The 23,244-nt window shown below is 49.2% G+C and overlaps 1 protein-coding gene across 1 annotated transcript in view; it reads left to right on the top strand.

The window, feature by feature from the left end:
• DELE1 (DAP3 binding cell death enhancer 1) overlaps positions 1-12,441 on the top strand; it is a 115,966-nt gene extending 103,525 nt beyond the window's left edge. Inside the window, exon 13 of the transcript XR_012647667.1 lies at positions 11,503-12,441. The gene's annotated coding sequence lies outside the window, so the exon portion shown is untranslated. The remainder of the gene's footprint in view (positions 1-11,502) is intronic.
• The last annotated feature ends 10,803 nt before the right edge of the window (positions 12,442-23,244 follow it).

Genomic DNA, 23,244 nt, shown 5'->3' with positions numbered 1-23,244 from the left:
ACCCCCGCAGCCTGCCCCTCTATGTTCTCTTAATTCTGCACCCTATCCCTGCCCAGACACTGCACCCACTACTGCATCTTCCCTGCCTGCCAGACCACCACCCTCTGCCCTTTCCTGCACCCACCTACCCCTCCAGCCAGAGCATACTTAGCCAACTCCTGCATCCTTCCTCCTGGCCAAACCAGCCTGCTCTTGGTGGGTCCCTTAGGAAAGTTTGTGGGAGTCCTTTGTCTTCTCAGAATTGCCTGGTACTAAAGAGTCTTCCTGAAGTACAGCAACTATGCAGAGAGCAGAATGATGCTTGGGCACCCAGCATTCCCCTCCACCCTTAGCGTTGCTTGCTGTGAGGTGTGAGAGCAGTCTCTCCCCTCCCTCAGAGTGAATAATACTTGAAGTGTCAAGGTGCAGTCCAGTTCATTTGCCCTCTAAGACTGTGCCATCTGCCTATAATAAAAGCTAAAGTGAGAAATTACATTTTGTAGCCAATGTCTCTAGTGAATCAAGCTTTGCTTGTGTGCTTTGTTCTGAGTACTGTTCTGTGCGCTACCTCTTTAAATGCTTAAAATCCACCTTTTTGTAGTTAGAACATAAGAATGGCCATACTGGGTCAGACCAAAGGTCCATCCAGCCCAGCATCCCATCTGCTGACGGTGGCCAATGCCAGGTGCCCCAGAGAAGGAGAACAGAAGACAATGATCAAGTGATTTATCTCCTGCCATCCATCTCCTGCCCTTGTTCTGATGGCTAGGGCACCATACTTTATCCCTGGCTAATAGCCATTTATGGACCTAACCTGCAAAAATTTATCAAGCTCTTTTTTAAACCCTAGTAGAGTCTTGGCCTTCACAGCCTCCTCGGGCAAGGAGTTCCACAGGTTGACTGTGCGCTGTGTGAAGAAAAATTTCCTTTTATTAGTTTTGAACCTACTACCCATCAATTTCATTTGGTGTCCCCTAGTTCTTGTATTATGGGAAAAGGTGGATAATTTTTCTATATTCACTTTCTCCACACCATTATGATTTTATATACGTCTATCATATCGCCCCTCAATCGCCTCTCTTCCAAACTGAAAAGTCCCAGTCTCTCTAGCCTCTCCCCATATGGGACCCGTTCCAAGCCCCTAATCATCTTAGTCGCCCTTTTCTGAACCTTTTCTAATGCCAATATATCTTTTTTGAGGTGAGGAGACCACATCTGCATGCAGTACTCAAGATGTGGGCGTACCATAGTTTTATATAGGGGAAGTATGATATCTTTTGTCTTATTATCGATCCCTTTTTTAATAATTCCTAACATCCTATTTGCCTTACTAACTGCCGCTGCACACTGCGTGGATGTCTTCAGAGAACTATCCACTCTAACTCCAAGATCCCTTTCCTGATCTGTCGTAGCTAAATTTGACCCCATCATGTAGTACGTGTAATTTGGGTTATTTTTTCCAACATGCATTACCTTACACTTACCCACATTAAATTTCATTTGCCATTTTGCTGCCCAATCACTCAGTTTGCTGAGATCTTTTTGTAGTTCTTCACAATCCCTTTTGCTTTTGACTGTCCTGAACAACTTGGTGTCATCTGCAAACTTTGCCACCTCACTGCTTACCTCATTTTCTAGATCATTGATGAACAAGTTGAACAGGATCGGTCCCAGGACTGACCCCTGGGGAACACCACTAGTTACCCTCCTCCATTGTGAAAATTTACCATTTATTCCCACCCTTTGTTTTCTGTCTTTTAACCAATTCCCGATCCATGAAAGGATCTTTCCTCCTATCCCATGACCACCTAATTTACATAAAAGCCTTTGGTGTGGGACCGTGTCAAATGCTTTCTGGAAATCTAGGTATATTATGTCCACTGGGTGCCCCTTGTCCGCATGTTTATTAACCCCTTCAAAGAATTCTAATAGATTAGTTAGACACGACTTCCCTCTGCAGAAACCATGCTGACTTTTGCCCAACAATTCGTGCTCTTCTACGTGCCTTGCAATTTTATTCTTTACTAGTGTTTCTACTAATTTGCCTGGTACTGATGTTAAACTTATCGGTCTATAATTGCCAGGGTCTCCTCTAGAGCCTTTTTTAAATATTGGTGTTATATTGGCCGTCTTCCAGTCATTTGGTACCAAAGTGGATTTAAAGGATAGGTTACAAACCACTGTTAATAACTCTGTAATTTCACATTTGAGTTCTTTCAGAACCCTTGGGTGAATGCCGTCTGGTCCTGGAGACTTGTTACTATTCAGCTTATCAATTAACTCCAAAACCTCCTCTAATGTCACTTCAATCTGAGTGAGTTCCTCAGAGTTGTCACCTAAAAAAGGCTGGCTCAAATTTAGGAACCTCTGTAACATCCTCAGCCGTGAAGACTGAAGCAAAGAAATCATTTAATCGCTCCACAATGGCACTGTCTTCCTTGATCGCTCCCTTTATATCTTTATCGTCCAAGGGCCCCACTGCTTTTTTAGCGGGCTTCCTGCTTCTAATGCATTTAAAAAACATTTTACTATCATTTTTTGAATTTTTGGCTAGCTGTTCCTCCAAATCTTTTTTGGCTTTTCTTACTACATTATGACACTTAATTTGGGAGTGTTTATGTTCCTTTCTTTTTTCCTCACTAGGATTTGACTTCCACTTTTTAAAAGCTGCCCTTTTCTCTCTCTCTGCCTTTTTAACATGGCTGTTTAGCCATGGTGGTTCTTTGTTAGGTGTCTTACTGTGTTTTTTTTTTTTTATTTGGGGTATACATTTTAAGTTGGGCCTCTAGTATGGTGTCTTTAAACAGTTTCCATGCAGCTTCCAGGGATTTTAGTTTAATTAGTCTACCTTTTAGTTTCTGTTTAACTAGCTTCCTCATTTTAGTGTAATTCCCCTTTTTGAAATTAAATGCCAGAGTGTTTGACCGCTGCGGTGTTCTTCCCAACACAGGAATATTAACTTATTATATTGTGGTCACTATTTCCAAGCGGTCCAGTAACAGTTACCTCTTGGACCAGATCCTGCGTTCTAGTCAAGACTAGATCGAGAATTGACTCTCCCCTTGTGGGTTCCTGTACTAGCTGCTCCAAGAAGCAGTCATTTAAGGCATCAAGAAATTTAATCTCTGAATCCCGTCCTGAGGTGACATGCACCCAGTCAATATGGGGATAATTGAAATCTCCTATTATTACTGTGTGTTTTATTGTGATAACCTCTTTAATTTCCCTTAACATTTCAGCATCACTATCACTGTCCTGGTTAGGTGGTCGGTAATATATTCCTAATGCCATATTCATATTAGAGGAATGAATTGTTATCCATAATGATTCTATGGAACATTTTGATTCCTTTAGGATTTTTACTTCATTTGATTCTATATTATCCTTCACATATAGTACCACTCCGCCACCCGCATGACCTGTTCTGTCTTTCCGATATAATTTATATCCCGGTATGATAGTGTCCCACTGATTGTCCTTATTCCACCATGTTTCTGAGATGCCTATTATGTCAACTTCCTCCTTTGATATGAGGTACTCCAGTTCACCCATCTTATTAGACAGACTCCTAGCATTAGTGTAAAAGCACGTTAAAAAAACTACCACTATTTATAAGTCTGCCTTTCACAGACGCGTTGGATTTCTTTATATGCGATTGTTTCACATCTGATCTTGCCCATATATTATTTCCCACGTTCCCTATCTGACTAATTTCTAGGGAATCCCTATCTATGGAGCCTCGTGTAAGAGAAGTCTCCGTCCGATCCAGGTGCTCCCCCGCACCAGTCGGCTTTCCCCCACCTCTTAGTTTAAAAACTGCTCTACGACCTTTTTAATGTTTAATGCCAGCAGTCTGGATCCACCTTGATTTAGGTGGAGCCCATCATTCCTGTATAGGCTCCCCCTACCCCAAAAGTGTCCCCAGTTCCTAATAAATCTAAACCCCTCTTCCCTACACCATCGTCTCATCCACGCATTGAGACTCTGAAGTTCTGCCTGTCTATCTGGCCCTGCGCGTGGAACTGGAAGCATTTCAGAGAATGCCACCATAGATGTTCTGGATTTCAGTCTCTTTCCTAGTAACCTAAATTTGGCCTCCAGAACATCTCTTCTACCCTTCCCTATGTCATTGGTACCGACATGTACCATGACCACCGGCTCCTCCCCAGCACTGCCCATAAGTCTGTCTAGATGCCTCGAGAGATCCGCAACCTTCGCACCAGGCAGGCAAGTCACCATACGGTTCTCCCGGTCATCACAAATCCAACTATCTATTTCTAATGATCGAATCCCCCACTACTAAAACCTGCTTCTTCCTAACATTAAGCTTTTTAATAAAAAGGTGTGGGGGGGAAGCTGTACAAACATTCTCCATAGAACAAAATTCATCTAACTTGGGGCTTGCCTCAAGTCTCGGAGGCCCACCTTCGTTGGAGTGCAAGTCCCTTAAGTCTTCCCAGACTTGTTCAGTGTGTTGTCATTCTGCAGCTGGGTGTGACCCTGGCTATGTGTGTGTATGCTGGAGGAGGCTTACCCACCTGACTAGCAAAAGAGGATGAAAGGGCACAAGCAGGATGGACTGGCAGGCTCAGTTTTATCACCGATAGGCTGTCTCTACACTAGCCCCAAACTTCGAAATGGCCATTTCGAAGCTTACTAATGAACCACTGAAATGCATATTCAGTGCTTAATTAGCATGCAGGTGGCCCCAGCACTTCGAAATTGACACGGCTCGTCCTGATGGAGCTCCTTTTCGAAAGGACCCCGCCAACTTCGAAGTCCCCTCATTCCCATCTGCTCATAGGAATAAGGGGACTTCGAAGTAGGCAGGGTCCTTTCGAAAAGGAGCTCCGTTGGGACGAGCCGCGTCAATTTTGAAGCACCATGGCTACCTGCATGCTAATGAAGTGCTGAATATGCATTTCAGCACTTCATTAGTAAACTTCAAAATGGCCATTTGTGTGGCCATTTCAAAGTTTGGGGCTAGTGTAGACATAGCCATAGGGTGACCATATCTCCCTGTCCCAAATACAGAACACCCCACCTCCCTCTCACTCAAGGCCCACGGAGAGATGGAGGGCCAGAGCCAAGCATGCCTTCCTGACCACCCATACCTAGTCAATATGGGAATAGTTGAAATACCTCAAAATAAAACACTCGGTGATTGTCAAATGCTAAGGGAGACTAGAGAGAGACTAACGCCACTGTGGCTAGTAATATAACCCTGCTGTTGGACAGAATTACTATCCATAAAGTCTGATGCAATTGGATCATTTATGATTTTACTTCATTTGATGCTATGCTTTTTCCCCATATGTGGCCACTCCCCCGCCACCAGCATGTCTTGTTCTGACCTTCCTCTATAATACATAGTACCCAAGTAATATTGGTGTGACCAAGGATGTGGGAGTTACTGAGCCCTGCACCCCCATCCACAGTCAGCCCCCTCTTCTGCCTTTTATTGTCCTTCCTAGGCAAAAAATGTAGAGGGATAGTCCCTGATTCCCACTAAAAGTCCTGCACCCCGCATTTAGGTGAATATGTCTTGCAGGACATCTTTGCATAAATGGGAGATATGTGACTTGTCATATTTGCCACATCTGGGGCTGGAAGCCCAGCTGCAGGACAGTGGAGGGGGGGGCCCCTTGTTGCTGGCTGGACTTGGCACTCCAGCTGCTTCTCAGCTGTAGGGGAATCCCTGGCTTAGCCACAGGCTGATGCAATGGCTGGGGCTGCCAGCTGGTCTCGGCTTCCCAGCCACAGGGCAATGAGGGGACCCCAACCCTGCCAGACCCAGTTCCCACAGCTGGGCCTGCTGGCTCAGTGCCCCAGCTGCTTCCCAGCCATGGGGTGGTACGAGGCCCCTGACTCCACCACCAGAGGCACTTCCTGTGGCTGGGGCTGCCGGATCAGTGCCCCAGCTGCTTCCCAGCTATGGGGCAATTAATCCAATTTAACATTCTGACTGTGCCCTTGAGTCCTCTATTCTTCACCCTCACATTCCAATCAGGTACCTCCTTGACCCTCTAACTTCCAATCTGCCCTATCTTTCCACTGATTAGGTTCTCCTTGTTTCAAAAGACAGAAGTGAATTTGTTAAACTGTTTCCACCTGGCCCAGCTGGGTGCATTCAAAATGGCACAACTGTCGATAGTCCCTCTGATTTTTCTTAACTGAGTTGGAATTTAGAGGAAAAAATAAAGCTTATTCTATGAGGTGCAGAACATAATTTTTCCCAGACACATTTTGTCAGGTAGTCAATGCCCTAAAGCAGGAGTGGCCATGGCCAATCCCCAACCATCTCAAGGCACATGTTGCTCTTTGACCAATGAAATGCAGCTTCTGCTCAGAGCTGCTCTGCACATGTCGGTGCTTGTTGCAGGAGAATCACGTGATTGTAGATGGAGGTGGTGGTGGCGGCAGTGGCAGCAGCTCAGACACCCATCAGCAGCCTCCAGGCTCAGGGTGGCATTTGGTTAGTGGGGATGCCTGTCTGGGTGAGAAGGGGCAGAGAGGGCATTGGGCTCAGCCAGTGAGGCTGGATGTATTTGGCTCTGGGGGGAGGTGGTTTGGGGTTAGAGTGGGGTGCCTGGCTCTGGGGGGAGGGCATTGAGCCACATTTTATCTAAAAATATGTAGTTTGCACTCTATCCACAGCTGTTTTGACATTTAGTATGCCTATGACGCAGGACTGAACAAACTTCTTACATTGGGCTCTACTTTTCAACTTTGTTAGAAGCCCCCACCATCACCCCACAACCTGTCTAGTGTAATTCAAACCAATGCAAACTTCAGGTATGTGCATATGGGGGGAAAAAAACTTTGGCATATGTAACATTTAATATTTCAACATGTCTAATGAGATGAGCCTACAACCCATAAACCCCCCTATGAAATTTCACATCCCATTTTGTGCACCCCTGGTCTAAGTCTCTACCTGGTTGGCCATCCCTGCTCTATCGTGGTTATCTATGGAACTATTTGACAGGGTGTGCTGCAGCTGCACAGCAGGATGATCCTGGCACAAGGAATTCCTTGAGCAGGTTGTAGTCCCATCCTGGAGAGGCAGCTGTCCCCTCAGCATTATGTCTAATCCAGCAACTCCTTGTAAAAAGCAAAAACATCTGGAGCAAGAAGTTGAACTGGAGTCAGCCAGGTAGAGATCAATACACTGATAAATGTAAAATCTGCAACAATCAATAGTTTACCACAAACCATGGTGATGAAAACAATGTGAATTGATACTCCCATTCAAAGGCTCATGTGGAAAATCTGAAGGCTGCTACAGATTAAAAAGTCCAATTTTTTTGCCAAGAAGCACAGCAAAGCGGAAGATGACGTAGCCTTTGCAGAAGCATCTTTTGTTTACCATTCTGCTTTTCCACTCACACAGTTAACTCACCTAGCTGCCCTAGCATATTCAAATGAATGTTGAATGACTCTCATAGCTGCACAATATTCCTGTGGGGAAAACAAAACTAACAGTTCTGGCTCCACACAATTCATCCTCAAGACGTTGGGTGGTGATCATGCTCCCCAAGTGGCCCTCTCAAGGATTAGAGCTCACCAAGCTGGGTTTAGCAGGCCAGTGGTCAAACCACTGAGCTATCCCTCCCTGCACTTGGGCTTGGCGGGGGCAATACGTGAGCTGGGGAGTTGAGGGGCATGGAAGAGTCACACAGGCTGTTTGGGGAAAATCTAAACAAAAAATGAAAATTCTATGAGCAGCTACCTAGAGGGGAGCAAGAGAGGAGGAGGGACAAAAATTACTTACTGCCAGTGTCCATTAAGTGCCTTGCCTGGGATGGCTATGAATATCAAAGGTGGAGAAGCTCTTTGTAATGCTTAATTATCTCTATAGAGCTTCTGGATGTGGCAGCATTAAGGAGCTGCACCTGGCCTCTTGAAGAGCCACATGCTGCTCCAAGCTGCTGGCAACCCTTAATGAATCTAATTGTGACCCATAGGTTGGGCAACCCTGATCCTGAAACTCCTTTTCATCCATCTCACTTAGAACTGGCTTGAGCCCCTAACCAGTAGCCTGGGAAACTCACATATCCTGGGCACCTCAGAGAGGCAATGCTTCCCCACTCAAGTACAGAGTCTGAGGCTGTGTCTACACTATGAGATAAACTGAAATGTAAGTGATAGCTCAATTTAACCATGTGACTGTCTTCACTGTAAATACCATTAGCTTGATTTACGGTGCACTAATCTTGAGCTTACAAAATTGCAGTTACCTGAAAGGTATAGCATCAAGCTTAGTCAGGTGTTCAATTAAAGGCAAGTGTGGAAGTGCCATGTCTTAAAAGCAAATTTATTAGCCTCCACAGGTGTCCCATATGTAACTCACAATACCCCTCACTGCTCCACTTTGGCCACTGCTCTCCAGTAATGGGAAGATAGTGCATTTCCACGTGGGAGCAGCGAGCCTTTAGCTGTAGGCTCGTGTTGGTATGAGCACCTGAGAAATGTCTCTGTTTCTAGCTTTGCTATTAGCACTGTGAGCACATCTGCCCATTCAAATAGCCCCTGTAGGTAGTTCACAGCTCTATCTGTACACTTGTTTTTTCTGTGCTGCCTGGCGCCAGCCCATGCCCTGCCATACTATGTGTCACCAAGGCTGTGGTGGGGTTGTGCTTGCATAACATGCCAAGAAACTTCTTCTCAGCAGTTCATTTGTGTGCAAACCCCCTTCCCTTCCCCACAAGCACCACACAGTCTGGGTCTTTCCTGTGCTCAGCCACATCATGGGGGTAGTCCCAAACCCAACCCAATAAAAGGATGTGCCTGCCATTCGGAGCTGACTATGCTGCCATTTGTGCATTTAGGGCTCCAGGGGCAAGAAAGACATTCAGGGTTTTGCTGTTGCTGTGGGGAAGTCTCCTCCAGGGGCTAAGATAGCGGGGGCTTTGTTGTCACTGTGGGGATGTACCTCCCCCCACAGTGGCTAAGATCCTGGGGCCTTTGTTGTTGTCATGGGCAAGTCTCTCCCAGTGACTAAGATACTTGGGGTTTTGTTGCCTGTGGCCAGACCCCGCTACCGCTTGTACCTCCTGCAGCCACCTGTACTCCCCCCAGCTGCCTGTAACCTCCTGCAGCCAAATCCCCCTGTGACCCTCTGTATCCCCCCACAGCCAGACACCCCCTGTGGCCCCATGCCCAGACCCCCCCACCCCACCGCCTGTAACTCCCATGGCCAGACACCCCCCCGCAGCCTGACCTGCCCACCTGTAACCCCTGTGGCCAGACCACCCCGTCTGCCTGTAACCCCTGTGGCCCTGTGCTCAGACCGCCCCCAAGCCGTGGCCCCAAGCCGTGGCAGCCAGGCACCCTTACCCACCTGCAGCCAGATGCCCCCCTGCCACCTGGCCCCCTGCCATCCCCAACCCGCAGCAGCCTGAACCCCCCCTCCAACCCATCACCAGACTTTAACCCTCCCTCCTGCTCACAGACCAAACTACCCCAGCCTTTAACCTTCCCCAACCCAAGGTTCACTCACCTTTCAAAAGGAGCGCCACCTGCTGCCACTCCTTCCCTCAGTTGGGAGCCCTAGGAACTAATAATAGACTTTTACATGTAATTTAATTGGAATTCAGTGTCTCTCTTACAAGTTTCTGCCTACAAGCAGAAAGCTAGGAACCAATTGTGCTCATAAAGTGAGGGATGAGTGTACTGCTGTAAGACTGGTTTGACTAGTTCTCCTGCCAGGGTACTGTTCAAAGGTAGACTTAAAGCTAGGTCTATAGCTATGCTGTGAGAATCCACCTTGGTGGATACTGAGATGCTGTGGCTAGACCCAGAGCTGGATGCCACTATGAGCTGAAATCACTGGTAGCGGAAGCTATGGAATCCTGGAATTACAGGGTTTTGCCTATAGCAAAACCCACAAGACGGCAGTGGACGATGAGTAGGAGTGACAGGTGGATGGCCGTCAGGAGAAGTAGCGGGCGAACGGCAGGCGTGACCAGCGGACAGCTGGTGGAGCAAATGGAATGCCAGACCAGCACAAAGGTGCCATAGCCTCAGGCTCAATGAGGAAATGCATCAGGTTATCTGTCAGAGTTGTAAATGGGGCATTTGAAGAGGGGTACAGAGAAAGTTGTCCAATATGACGGCACATTATCAGATGTTTTCAGCATCAGGAGTGGCGTCAAACAAGGATGCGTCCTTGCTCTGACGTTGTTCGGGATCTTCTTTGCGTTCCTCCTGAAGCATGCCTTTGGATCTTCAACAGAGGTCATCTTTTTGCACACAAGATCTGTTGGGAAACTGTTTAATCTTGCAAGGCTGAAAGCTAAATCTAAGGTGTGGGAAGTCCTCATCAGAGAGATGCTGTTTGCAGATGACGCTGCTGTAGTATCACACACACAAGACCAGCTTCAGAAACTGCTGGATCGGTTCTCTAAAGCATGCAAGGACTTTGGGCTTTCCATCAGCCTAAATAAGACAAATGTACTTGCTCAGGACATTGCTGAACCTCCATCAATCAGCATTGACAACTACACATTAGAGGTCATCCACGAATTCGTTTACCTCAGGTCCACCATCACTGACACCCTGTCATTGGAGTCTGAGCTAAATAGGAGGATTGGAAAAGCAGCCACAACTCTGTCCAGACTCGGCAAGAGTGTGGAATAACAAGCTGTACACTCACACCAAAATGCAAGTCTACAGAGCCTGCATACTCAGCACCCTCCTTTACGGCAGCGAGTCTTGGACCCTGTACGTCTGCCAGGAAAAGAGGCTGAACATCTTCCGTTTGCGCTGCCTCAGGCGCATCCTTGGAATATCGTGGAAGGACAGAGTGTCCAACACTACCGTCCTTGAGCAAGCTGGAATCCCAACCGTGCACACCCTCCTCAGGCAGCAGCGGCTCTGCTGGCTTGGCCACATCCACAGGATGAATGATGGAAGGATCCCAAAAGACATCCTGCATGGCGAGCTAGCCTCTGGCAAAAGACCTCCCGGACGCTCCCAGTTGCACTACAGAGCTGTTTGGAAGAGGGACCTCAGGGAGATAGACATCAAGCTGGACAGCTGGGAGGAGCTGGCAGATGATCGCAGCAGATAGAGGCAGGAACTACACAAGGGCCTTCAGAAGGGTGAGATGAGGATCAGACAGCTAGCAGAGGAGAAGCGAGCCCACAGAAAGCACAGTTAGGACCTGCCAGACACCCATTACACATGCAACAGATGCAGCAAGGACTGTCACTCTCGTGTGGGCCTTCACAGTCAAAGTTGACGCTGCAAATGATGATCCCAAATGGAATTACAAAGGGCGTGATCCATAGTCTAGGTAGACTGAAGGATGCTGCTGCTACAGAGAAAGTTTGGGTGTGTGGATTGGCTGTTTACGGTATTGGACTGGTGAGCCTGAGAGGCAAAGGACACTGCTCAAGCCATTTGAGCTGGGACAGTTACTTGAGGATTGGTTATGAACTCTGGGTGTGGTATTTTCCCAGGCCTATGCTACATGACTTCTTTTTCCTTTTTAATTAAAATTTTCTTTTCCACACTCAGATATGGTACTTGCAAGTGGAGAAGCATTGGCAGTCCGAGGCATCCAGGGGTGTCTGAATTTCCCAGGCTACTGGCTGGGGCTTGAGTCGATTCTATGTGAGATGTATGAAAAGGAACCCCTAGCTGTTGAACCCAGCCCTGCTTGCTGCTGCCTCCTTCCGGCAGAAGGGTTACACTCCCTGCCTCCCACCTCCAGCCAGTGGTCAGACCCCTTCAGCCACCCCTTTTGCTCCCTTCCCCAGCCAGCCCCCAACATCCAACCAGTGGTGGGACCCCTCAGCCCCCCACCTGCTCTCCCTGCCCCCTACATCCAGTCATCAGTGGGACCTCTCAGCCCCACTTTCCTCCCATTCTCTAGCCAGCCCCCTGCCTGCACTCCCTGCCCGCAACATCCAGCTATCAGTGGGGACCCTCCCAAGCTCTCCCTTTCCTCCCTTCCCCAGCCAGCCCCCAACCTGCACTCCCTCCCTGTTTAGCTGACGGTCAGGGTGAGATACCACGTGTGCCCTCACTTCATTCGAGTCTTTAACTGCTAGGACAGACAGTTCCTTTGCAGTGGGCAGCCAGGGAGGCTGACAAGTGCCCCAAAGGTTGTACTGAGAACCTCCTTCATCCGAGTCTTTAATTGCTAGGACAAAGTCCCTTTGCAGTGGGCAGCCAGGGAGGCTGACAGGTGCCCCAAGAGTCTGCTGCATGGAGGCTGCACGGCTCAGCTCTCAGTATGCCTCACCAGTGACCAGGCTAAAACTGCTCAAGCCTCTGGACTGTGACTGTGAGCCAAGGAAAGTGTTCTCACACAGGACTGAGCACCTGCCAGGCTTTTGGAAGTAACCTGACTTGACCTGAGACACCACATTGTTCCATCTCTGCTTGGAGCCTGTATCAAGAACTTTGCAGTTGTTGTATGTAATTTGCTTCCTTAAACAATGTTAATGCTCATCTTTCCCTTTTTCCATTTGGTTATCTGCAACCCCTATTTAAACCATCCATCTACACCATATCTTTCTCTTTTCTCTCTCTTCTCAGAGAGGTTTAGATTTTAAGATACTAATGGATGGGCAGCAGATTGATTTCAGGATAGATCTGCAATGTGCATATTGACCTGAGAATGTGGCTCATCCCTGGGGAGTGGAAGAACCTGCTCATTGGCTGAGGTTGGTTCTCCCAGCTGCTGGGCACAGAGCAGGGGTGGATATTGGGGAAGCGGTGCAGCAGAGGGAATTGCTGTGTGATTTCTTGTTCGCCCTTGGGATGCATGATCCGGTCCTGGCTGGTCTGATGGGCTCCCAGTTGGGGTACTGTGGCTCCCGCGTGGGTCAGCAACATACCCTGAATCAGGGCCCTCCATAGCATTTGCTTAGGCACCCAACCAGTCCCAGCTTCCCCTGTAGCATTGTAGGAGCTATAGTGCCACCCACCCCAAGGCCTTAATCTCCCATCATCAGCTTCTCTGGCTCCCTGACACTGTGGGAGCTGTAAAAATGAAAAAGCAGTCAAGTAGCATTTTAAAGACTAACAAAATAACTTCTTAGGTGATCTTTCATGGAACAGACCCACTTCTTCAGACCATAGCCATACCAGAACAGACTCAATCTTTAAGGCATAGAGAATCAGTAATCAAGGTTGACAAATCAGGAAAAAAGTGATCAAGGTGAGCAGATCAGAGCATAGAGGGAGTCAAGAATTAGAGAGGTGCCTTCCCACTTCCTTCTCCTGGCAGCCCCTGTGGCTCCATGGAAGCTGTAGTACCCCGCCCCCCCGCAGCATCTCCTGTGGCACTATATAATTGGAAATACACACCTCTAGAACTGTAACAGAGCAACAAAGCCCGCTGCCAGCTTTGTCCACATATCTTCTCCGGAAATACCATCACTGGACCTAACCAGGTTACTCACAGAATCACGGGCACTTTCTCCTGCTCCTCTACTAACATCACATGTGCTAACAATGCCCAGATGCTTTGTATATTGGACAGACTTCTAACTCCCTTAGACAAAGGGTTAATGGGCACAAAACAGACATCAAAACACTCCAGAGCCACAAACCAGTTAGTCAACATTTTAATGGAATGAGGCATTCTATTAATGACCTAAAGGTATGTCAAAACAAAAAGCACTCAAGTAGCACTTTAAAGACTAGCAAAATGGTTTATTAGGTGAGCTCTTGTGGGACAGATCCACTTCTTCAGACCATAGAAGTGGGTCTGTCCCACAAAAGCTCACCTAATAAACCATTTTGCTAGTCTTTAAAGTGCTACTGGACTGCTTTTTGTTTTGATAGTGTATAGACTGGCACGGCTTCCTCCCTGTTATTAAAGGTATGTGCGTTACTGAAAAAGAACTTTTGCACTGTTCTTCAAAGAGAAACAGCTGAGCTGGCTTTATATTCAAATTTGGCACATTAACACATGGTTTAAACCAGGATGGGAGCTTTCTGAGTCACTATAGGGGCTTGTCTGCATAGTTGGCTTAATCTAATTCTTGACCTCCCCCCCAACCCCTCCTCTCTCTGATTTGCTCAACTTAATTATCTTTTTCTGATTTGCCTTCCTTGCTTACTGTTTTTGGTTCTCTGTGCCTTAAATACTGAATCTGTTCTGGCCTGAAGAAGTGGCCCTGTCCCATGAAAGCTCACCTAATAAACTATTCTGCTAGTCTTTAAAGTGCTACTTGACTGCTTTTACCTCTAGAGCTGGAAGGGACCACAGGAAATCATCTAGTCCAGTCCCCTACCCTCTTGGCAGGGCCAAACACCACCCCTGACATCTACTTGCCCCAATCCCTAAACAGCCTCCTTAAGGATTCAACTTGCAACCCTGGGTTTGACAGGGCAATGCACAAACCACTGAGCTATTCCTCCCACCCATGTCAGCTTGGGAGCTGTAGTGCCTCCCACCTCCATCTCCTAGCAGACCCTGGGGCTCTTTGGCATCATGAGAGCTGTAGGATGCTGCTACCTCCATATCCCAGCAGCCCCTAAGGCTCCATGGCCACATGGGAGCTGTAGTGCCCTGCTGCCTCCATCACCCGGCAGCCCCCATGACACAGTGGTACCATGGGAGCTGTAGTGTCCCCTGCCTCCATCTCCCAGCAACCCTGGGGCCCTCTGTGCAAATAGGACCTGGGCCTAGGTCAGGGAGAGCTGCATTTCAGCACCAGGTCTCATAGATTAACAGCTGGGGCATAAGTAAAGTAATTTTATTAAGGCCTAGGAAAAATGAAAGCAGTTGGGGAAATTGTAGCCTCTGCTTGTATATCAATGAACTCAGGAACATAGGGCATGCTGTGGGGCACACAACTACCCCAACCACAGGATTTAAAACATCCAAAACCAACTTTCCTGCTGTTACAGGGCTGTGCATGTATTCACTAACCTACTCCAGCCCCCGCTTACCTAAATCCAAGGCTCTACATTCACTGGCAGCTTCTCAACATTCCACCTACATTATCTCCTCCCCCCACTTGCCCCACCTCCCACCAGAATCTAAATGGACCACTTACCAGCCATCTAAAAGGAGCTATGTTTATTCTGAGAAAGCTGGGCCTTTAATGTGCATGCATTTCCAACCCACAATCCCAAATATCATCCCCCCCAAGCTCCAAGGCAGAATTACCTTACCTGCTGTTTTAACCTGTATGTTACAACTTGCATATAAACATTCTCTCAATAAGGCATCAATCTGCTTGCTTATCAAAATTAAAGGCTCAGACTTTGGCAGATTATGTGTATAATGTAGTTGGCACATAAACAATGCCTGGCTCTGTATTTCTGAGGTTCCCCCCCACCTTTGGCCAAAGTACAGGGGTTGATCCTCCCCCTCCCCCACCGCCCCAGAGGCCTGGCAAGGGACTTCTTTAGTGCTAGCGGAGTGGGTAGGAGCCACTCTTCTCTCCGAGGTTCGCTGCACCCTGAGTACTGGGATGAGGGCCCAGTGCAGGTTCAGCTGCTGCTCAGCTATTAGCAGAGCATCCCAAGTTGGCAGCGTGTGTTTCTATGGGTGGTGTACATCCACGCAAGCCTCTCTGCACAGAACAAAATTTATTCCACACAGATGGAAAAAACTGGGAGGGCCACAAATGTTCACACCCAGCACTGGGCAGTCAACCCCCCTATGGCGACCAAACTTTCCTTGGGCGATCGCCCGCAGTGTGATCACCTGTCATGGATCGGCAGCGCCACCCTGCGGCCAGGTACAGTGTGTCTCCCGTGGAGCGGAAGCCCCACCCCCGTGGCCGGGCACAGTCATGCACAGTCTGTCCCACATGGCTCGGCAGCACCGCACCGCGGCCACGCCAGTAATGCAGTTTGTTTCCCAGGTAGTGGCAGCGCCACCCTGCGGTCCATGAAGTGAGCGGCGGATTGTGTTTCACTCGGTGCAGCAGTGACACCTGGTGGCCAGTTGGTGTAACGCGCACCGTGTGTCGTTCCCCGCCCTCAGCCGCACTACCGCTCCTAACGCAGAGAGTTTCCCATAGACAAGCGGGGACGCCCCGTGGCCGTCAGGGAACGCACCGCCTGCGGGTCCCTAGGAGCAGCGAATGGGAACGTAACGAATCTGCTGAAATCTCCCCGTGGGTGCCGGTACGGTTGCCGCTGAGGAGCCGCTTCCGCCACCCAGGGGCTGTTGCCATGTCAAGTGACAGAGCGCGACTGCGAGAGATCCGGGAGAGTTTTTGTCTCTGCCGCGTTCGGCTACAGCACTCGCTACCTCCGTCTCCCATCAGCCATTGCGGGGTTCCGGGGGAGATGGAGTGCCTACTGCCTCCATCTCCCATCAGCGACTGCAGGTTCCAGGGGACTACGGGAGGTCGAGTGCCTACTGTGTGATCTCCCATCAGGTACTGCGGTCTCCGGGGTTCTGTGGGAGATGGAGTTCTCGCTTGCCTCCATCTCCCGTCAGCCACTAAGGCCCCGGTGTACCATGGGAGATGGAGTGCTCGCTGCCTCCATCTCCAGTCAGTCACTGCGTGCCCATGTGTGCCATGGGAGATGGTGTGCTCTCTGCCTTCAACTCCCGTCAGCCACTGCGGGCCCCAGGGCACCATGGGAGACGCGCGAGAGGATTGGTAAAGTGGTGCTGCTCGAGTCCCGCCCCTGGCGAGCGGCACTTCCTGGGAGTTGTAGTTTGCAAAGTGCTGCTGGCTCGGGAGCGTTTGCGAGCTGTTGCGCAGCCTGTGGGCACCTCAGCGTCTCTCGTTCCTCCCTTTCTCAGCCAGGAGCTTCGCCCCCGCAGGTTCCTGTCCAGCCAGCGGTGGGACCTCTCAGCCCCCGCCCCCCACTTTCCTCTCTTCCCCTGCTTGCACCGTACCTGACTTCGTGACATCCAGACAGCGTTAGGACTCCTCAGCCCCCCACCTGCACTCCCTGCTCCCCAATCCCACTATCTGTGGGACTCCTCAGTTCCCCTGCTTTCCTCCGTTCCTTATCTAGCCCCCAGTCTTCACCCCTTCCTCCCATGCCGAACCAGTCAAGTTTGGGATCCCTCTGTCTCCTTTCTTCCCTTCCCCATCCAGCCCTACCAACCTGTGCTCCTTGCTGCCCACCTCTATCCTGTCAATGTGTGCTCCCTCAGCCCTTCTCTCCTAACCAACCACCAGCCTGTACCCCTCTCCCATCCATGGCCAGCCAGTTGTGGGACCCCTCAGACCTCACCTTTTCTCCCTTCACTAGGGAACCCCCCGCAGTCCCTGTTCCTCCCCACTCCTGTCAAGCCAGATGTGGGCCTCTCCCTTCTACAGCCAGCCCCCAACTTGCACTTCCTGCCCCATACACAACTATGCAATTATCTGTGGGACCCCCTCCATCCCTTTCCAACACCCCTAGCCTGCTACTTGCTACCCTGACACCACCCCAGTTCATTTCTCTGTTCATGGGACCCCTTTACCCCCCAACTCTCACTAACACCTCCCCGGCTCACCTCATTGTGCACCCCAAGTGCTACCTTTCCCCCATCCATGCGTGCACAGGTAAGGACCCTTCAACCACCATCTTCCACCTCAACTGTCTCCAGCCCTTCTCTCCTAGCCAACCTCCAACCTGTACCCACTCCGCCACCCATGGCCAACTAGCTGTGGGACCCCTCAGATCTCCCTTTTTCTTTTCTCCCCAGCCAACCCCTCTCCTCATCTGCACTCCCTGTTCCTCCCCACCCCTAGCAAGCCAGCCACCAATATCCTTAAGGTAAGTGTCTAGTTTGGAGATGTCTCTTCAAGGCCCACCTGAATCCAGGGAGGAACAGCCAGTTAGATGGAGTTGTGTTTGTAAGCAGAGCTTCCCAACTAGCAGCAGTGGTTTTGAGGGTCACAAGGTCCCAAATCTCCTGAACTCCTTGTTTCTTCTGTGAAGGACATTCTGCTTCTGTCAGAATGTTAGTTAGTTAGTTAGTCTGCTTCTGTCAGATAGTTAGTTAGTTAGTTAGATCCAGAGTGACTCCAAGTAGCATGTTTTCCCCTCTCTCTCCTTTAGCGAGTTGGCCAGCACATTTTCACTCTGTCTTTGCATGTGTTTGCTCCACTTGCTTATGTGGGAAACAGCGAGGTCTTCCAGGTGTACATCCCCTCAGGCAGGGTTCTTGGGAGCCATTGGAAAGTAGGAATGGATGTAAATCACATGGAGCAGTTGGTGTGTGGGTGGAGCTGTGACTGTCTTTGTTGACTCACTGTCTGGTCGTGGAATGGGGCTAATACAGATGAGTCGAAGATGAAGGCAAGATTTTGCACACCAGTGGAGCTTAGTGTACATATGACTTTTGCTTGGCCTTTTTTTTGGTCCCTTTGCAGGGGAATCATTCAGGAGCCCTGTTGAGGGGTGAAGCTGGAAGAACTTTGGGAGAGGGAAAACTCAGTGGTTTGAGCATTGGCCTGCTAAAGGGAGCATTTAAGGATCTGGGGCAAAATAGATTAAAAGAAGAAACAGAAGGGAAAAAAGGGAAAAAGGATGGTGCTTGGTCATGCCAAGAGGGCAGGAGATGGGCCTCAAGGACGTTCTGAAGTCCCTTCCATTTCTGTGAGACGTGTAAGTGGATCTGAGCAGCCTGGGTATTATTCTAAGGAGACATTAAATATGGAGATCATATCTCATAGAACTGGAAGGGACCTCAGGAGGTGATTGAGTCCAGTCCCCTGCCCTCTTGGTAGGACCAAGCACCATCCTTTTTTTAAAATCTATTTGCCCCAGATCCCTACATGGCCCTCTCAAAGATTGAACTCACAACCCTGGGTTTAGCAGGCCAATACTCTGCTTTCTGCATACCTGCCTGTGAGCAAGTGGTCATTTTTTTATTTCCTGATCTGTACTCTACCTAAGTTTAATTACAGTATGTGAGTGTCCTGATTGGGCATAGGATGCTCTTAAAATGATTTTGGGGAAGGGACATTAATCTTCTATGCAGAATGCATGTTTTAGATGTACATGCCTTGGATTTTTACCTAGTGGTAATCCAACAGCAGAAATGGGATATGCTGATGGAGCCCTGTGATGTGTTAGAGAGAAGAAATTATGTGACCCTGCCAACTGAGATGCTAACTGATTTTTTTTTCTCCCCCTTGTGCTGGGTTGAGTGCCAAGGGAAAAGACCATCAGTCCACTCCTGTAACATGATTCGGAGCGAGTAATAGCAGAGCCCCCATAACTCTTATCAATACCAATCAAGAGTTGTCCAGCTGGGAGCAGAGCACTTGCTGTTGTCACTGAGGTAAGTGTTTTGCAGAGGGCTCTCATGGTCCACCTGACTCCAGGTAGGGATACCCATTAGCCAGGGCTGGGTTTGTAAGCTGAGGTTTCCTGACTAACAGGAGTGTTTACAAGGGACACAGGGTCCCCATTTTCAGTTGCTGCTTATTTCCTTGGGCGGCAGATGTTGGATCCAGGAGGAGGATAATGACTCCATGTGATGTGTTGCTTGCCTTTCTCCCTTGTTGCTGTCTCTCTCTCCAAGCATATTGGCCAACACATCTTCTTTTTTCCTTGCCTCTGCTTGTGCTGTGTCTTATGGAACTTGGGCAAGGATACTAAGTGTGCCTCCTCAGAGGCAAGGTCTTGGAAGTCATGGGGAAGTGGGAAGGGATGTAAATTATATGAGTTGGTTGGTGCAAGAACTGAGCTATTAGTGTCATCATTGACTCAGTCTCTGCTCATTGAGTGTTTGGAATAAAGACAAGCTTTAACACACTAATAGTGAGTTTAGTGTAGTGATGGCTCATGTTGTTTTCTTTTTCGTTTTTGTTTCTGGTGAGCTTATCGGAAGAATCATCCACTAGGCCTGGCTGGAGGAGAAACTGGCAGAAATTGAATCCAAGCAGCCTGGACTTCCTCCTAAAGAGACAGGAGCAGTCTTTGGTTGCCTACCTTCAAGATCCCAGGCCATGAGTAAGTGGGCAAGGACTTGAATTCTTCATCTGTACTTTCCTGTAGGATTTATAACGGGCTGGGAACTTCCTGTTAGGGTACCAGGCCCTTTGGAGTAGAGGCTGGAGAAAGGACAATAGTCTGCTGTGCAGGGTAACTAGTTGGGATGTAAGTGCTATGGTTTCCTTTCTAGTTGAAGTCCTATGGCAGAAATGGGAGGGGGATAGCTGATGGCAGAGCTCTGCCATTCATTGGATATGAGAAGTACAGGTTATGTGACGTGGCTGTGATGCTAACCCCCTCCCCTTTTGCTGGGTTTATTAGCTAGGGAAAACAAGTCAGCCATGTGAGTGTACTCCCATCACGTGATGGAAGGAATATAGGAATAACCATCTTGCGAGGAACATCAACATCAAGCAACAGTCGTCTAGCTGGGAGCGGAGCAGCTGCCGTTGTGACCAAGTTAAGTGGGTGTTTTGGAGTGGGCTTTGGTCATGGCCCCCCTGACTCCAGACAGGGACACTCTGTTAACTAGGGCTGGATTTGTAAGCAGAGCTTCCCCACTAGTAACAGGTGAGAGAAGGTCACTGTTTTCAGGGCCTGCACATTTCTCTGGGCAGAAATGGAGTGCCCTTCTTAGGGTGACAGAGGGATGACTCCAGGTGGTGACATCCTTTCTCCCACATGTTCTGTCTCTCTCTCTTTTTCTGTTCTATAGTGTTGGCCAACACAATCTCTCTGTCTGTCTGTCTCTTTGGATTTTGTTCTTTCTTTTGCTTGCACCACCTCTTCTACAGGACACGGGCATGCATTCTAGGTGTGCATCTCTCTCCCAGGAGCCATGTGGATTTGGCGAGCGACATATATTTATACAGGATAGGGGATACAAGAGTATAGCTCTGTTGTCATTGACTCAGTCTCTGGAGTGTGGCTCACATTAGATGGGAGAAGAAGGGAGGGTTGAAAGCCAAAATGCATGGGGCACTAGAGTTTTAATATAATCACGGGTCATGCTGAGTTTTCTCTGCTGCACTTGCAGAGGAATCATCCAAAAGCCCTGGCCACAGAAGCTGACAGAAGGGATCCCAAGCAGCCTGTACATCTTTCTAAGGCAATATGAACAATTATTACCTTAGAATTATAGAATAGTAATAGAAATATTAGAAAGCTATAAAATTAAGAAATGTGGAAGGACTAGGAAGAATGAAAGGTGCGGGGGAAATTCACTTATCATGGTGAATCCTTCTTTGTTCTTTTTTAAGACCCTGGCAGGTCTTGTCCCTAATGTAGTTGGCACATAATAAAGTCTTGGTCCTGCATTTCTGAAGCTTTTACTTCTTTGACTAGTGTACAGGGTTGACCCTACCTGCTCTCCCCCAGTGCTCCTCCTACTCCCCTCTCTGGTGTTCAGAGTATGCTGAGTGCCGGGGTTAGGGCCCAGGAGAGATTCAGGTACTGTATTAGCAGAGTGCCCTGAGCTGGCAGTGTGTGTTTCTAGGGCTGGTGCACATCTGTACTGGTCTTGGTGCACAGAAGTCTGATTGTGTAGATTCACGGGGAAAAAATAGGGGAACATTGCTGTTCCCTGGGCAACTCCTGCACCCCCATGTGATCACCTCCCACAGAGCAGCTATGACACTCAGGCCAGTTCAAGTGACTGCACTGAGCATCTCCCATGGGTGGCACTGCTGCTCCAGCAGTCAGGTACAGTAATAGTCCGTCTCCTATGGAGCAGCAGGGACAGTCAATGAGGTGAGATGCGGATTGCATTTCACTCTGTGCAGCAGTGACACTGGATGGCCAGCAACGAAGGGTCCTGTGACACCTTATAGACTAACAGAAAAGTTTTGAGCATGAGCTTTCGTGAGCACAGACTCACTTCATCAGATGCATCTGATGAAGTGAGTCTGTGCTCACGAAAGCTCATGCTCAAAACTTTTCTGTTAGTCTATAAGGTGCCACAGGATCCTTTGCTGCTGTTACAGATGCAGACTAACATGGCTACCCCTCAGATACTGGGTGGCCAGTTAGTGTAACACACAGTGTTTTCTCCACCCCCACCCTCGCAACAGCAATACCCTGTCATGCAAATAGGGTTTCTCATGGACAAGCGGCACTCAGGAAACGCACCCAGTGTGGCTCCTTGAGAGCAGTGAGTGGGAACATAACAAAACTGCTGTAGTCTCCCTGAAGGTGCCTGTACCGTTGCTGCTCAGGAACTGCTTCCACCGCCCAGGCCCTGTTTCCATGTCAGGTGACAGCACTGGAGGTGGTTTTTGTACCCTGCGTCATAGGTATATTGCTCGCTGCCTCCATCTCCCATCGGGCACTGCAGACCCCGGGACACCATGGCTGCGTCTACACGTGCACGCTACTTCGAAGTAGCGGCAGTAACTTCGAAATAGCGCCCGTCACGTCTACACGTGTTGGGCGCTATTTCGAAGTTGAAATCGACGTTAGGCGGCAAGACGTCGAAGTCGCTAACCCCATGAGCGGATGGGAATAGCGCCCTACTTCGACGTTCAACATCGAAGTAGGGACGTGTAGACGATCCGCGTCCCGCAACATCGAAATAGCGGGGTCCTCCATGGCGGCCATCAGCTGGGGGGTTGAGAGATACTCTCTCTCCAGCCCTTGCGGGGCTCTGTGGTCACCGTGGGCAGCAGCCCTTAGCCCAGGGCTTCTGGCTGCTGCTGCTGCAGCTGGGGGTCCGTGCTGCATATACAGGGTCTGCAACTAGTTGTCGGCTCTGTGTATCTTGCACTGTTTAATGAAAGTGTGTCTGGGAGGGGCCCTTTAAGGGAGCGACTTGCTGTTGAGTCCGCCCCGTGACCCTGTCTGCAGCTGTGCCTGGCTCCCTTATTTCGATGTGTGCTACTTTGACGTGTAGACGTTCCCTCGCTGCGCCTATTTCGATGTTGGGCTGAGCAACATCGAAGTTGAACATCGACGTTGCCAGCCCTGGAGGACGTGTAGACGTTATTCATCGAAATAGCCTATTTCGATGTCGCAACATCGAAATAAGCTATTTCGAAGTTGGGGGCACGTGTAGACGTAGCCCATGGCTGTGTCTACACGTGCCCCAAACTTCGAAATGGCCATGCAAATGGCCATTTCGAAGTTTACTAATGAAGCGCTGACATGCATATTCAGCGCTTCATTAGCATGCGGGCGGCAGCGGCGCTTCGAAATTGACGAGCCTTGCCGCCGCGCGGCGCGTCCAGACGGGGCTCCTTTTCGAAAGGACGCCACCTTCTTCGAAGTCCCCTTATTCCCATGAGCTCACGGGAATAAGAGGACTTCGAAGTAGGTGGCGTGCTTTCGAAAAGGAGCCCCGTCTGGACGCGCCGCGCGGCGGCAAGGCTCGTCAATTTCGAAGCGCCGCTGCCGCCCGCA

The sequence above is a fragment of the Carettochelys insculpta genome, chromosome 15 (assembly GCF_033958435.1).
Source record: "Carettochelys insculpta isolate YL-2023 chromosome 15, ASM3395843v1, whole genome shotgun sequence".
In the NCBI taxonomy this organism is placed as follows: Eukaryota; Metazoa; Chordata; order Testudines; family Carettochelyidae; genus Carettochelys; species Carettochelys insculpta.
The sequence above is the reverse complement of the archived record's forward strand: the minus strand, read 5'-3'. Positions and strand labels throughout refer to the sequence as shown.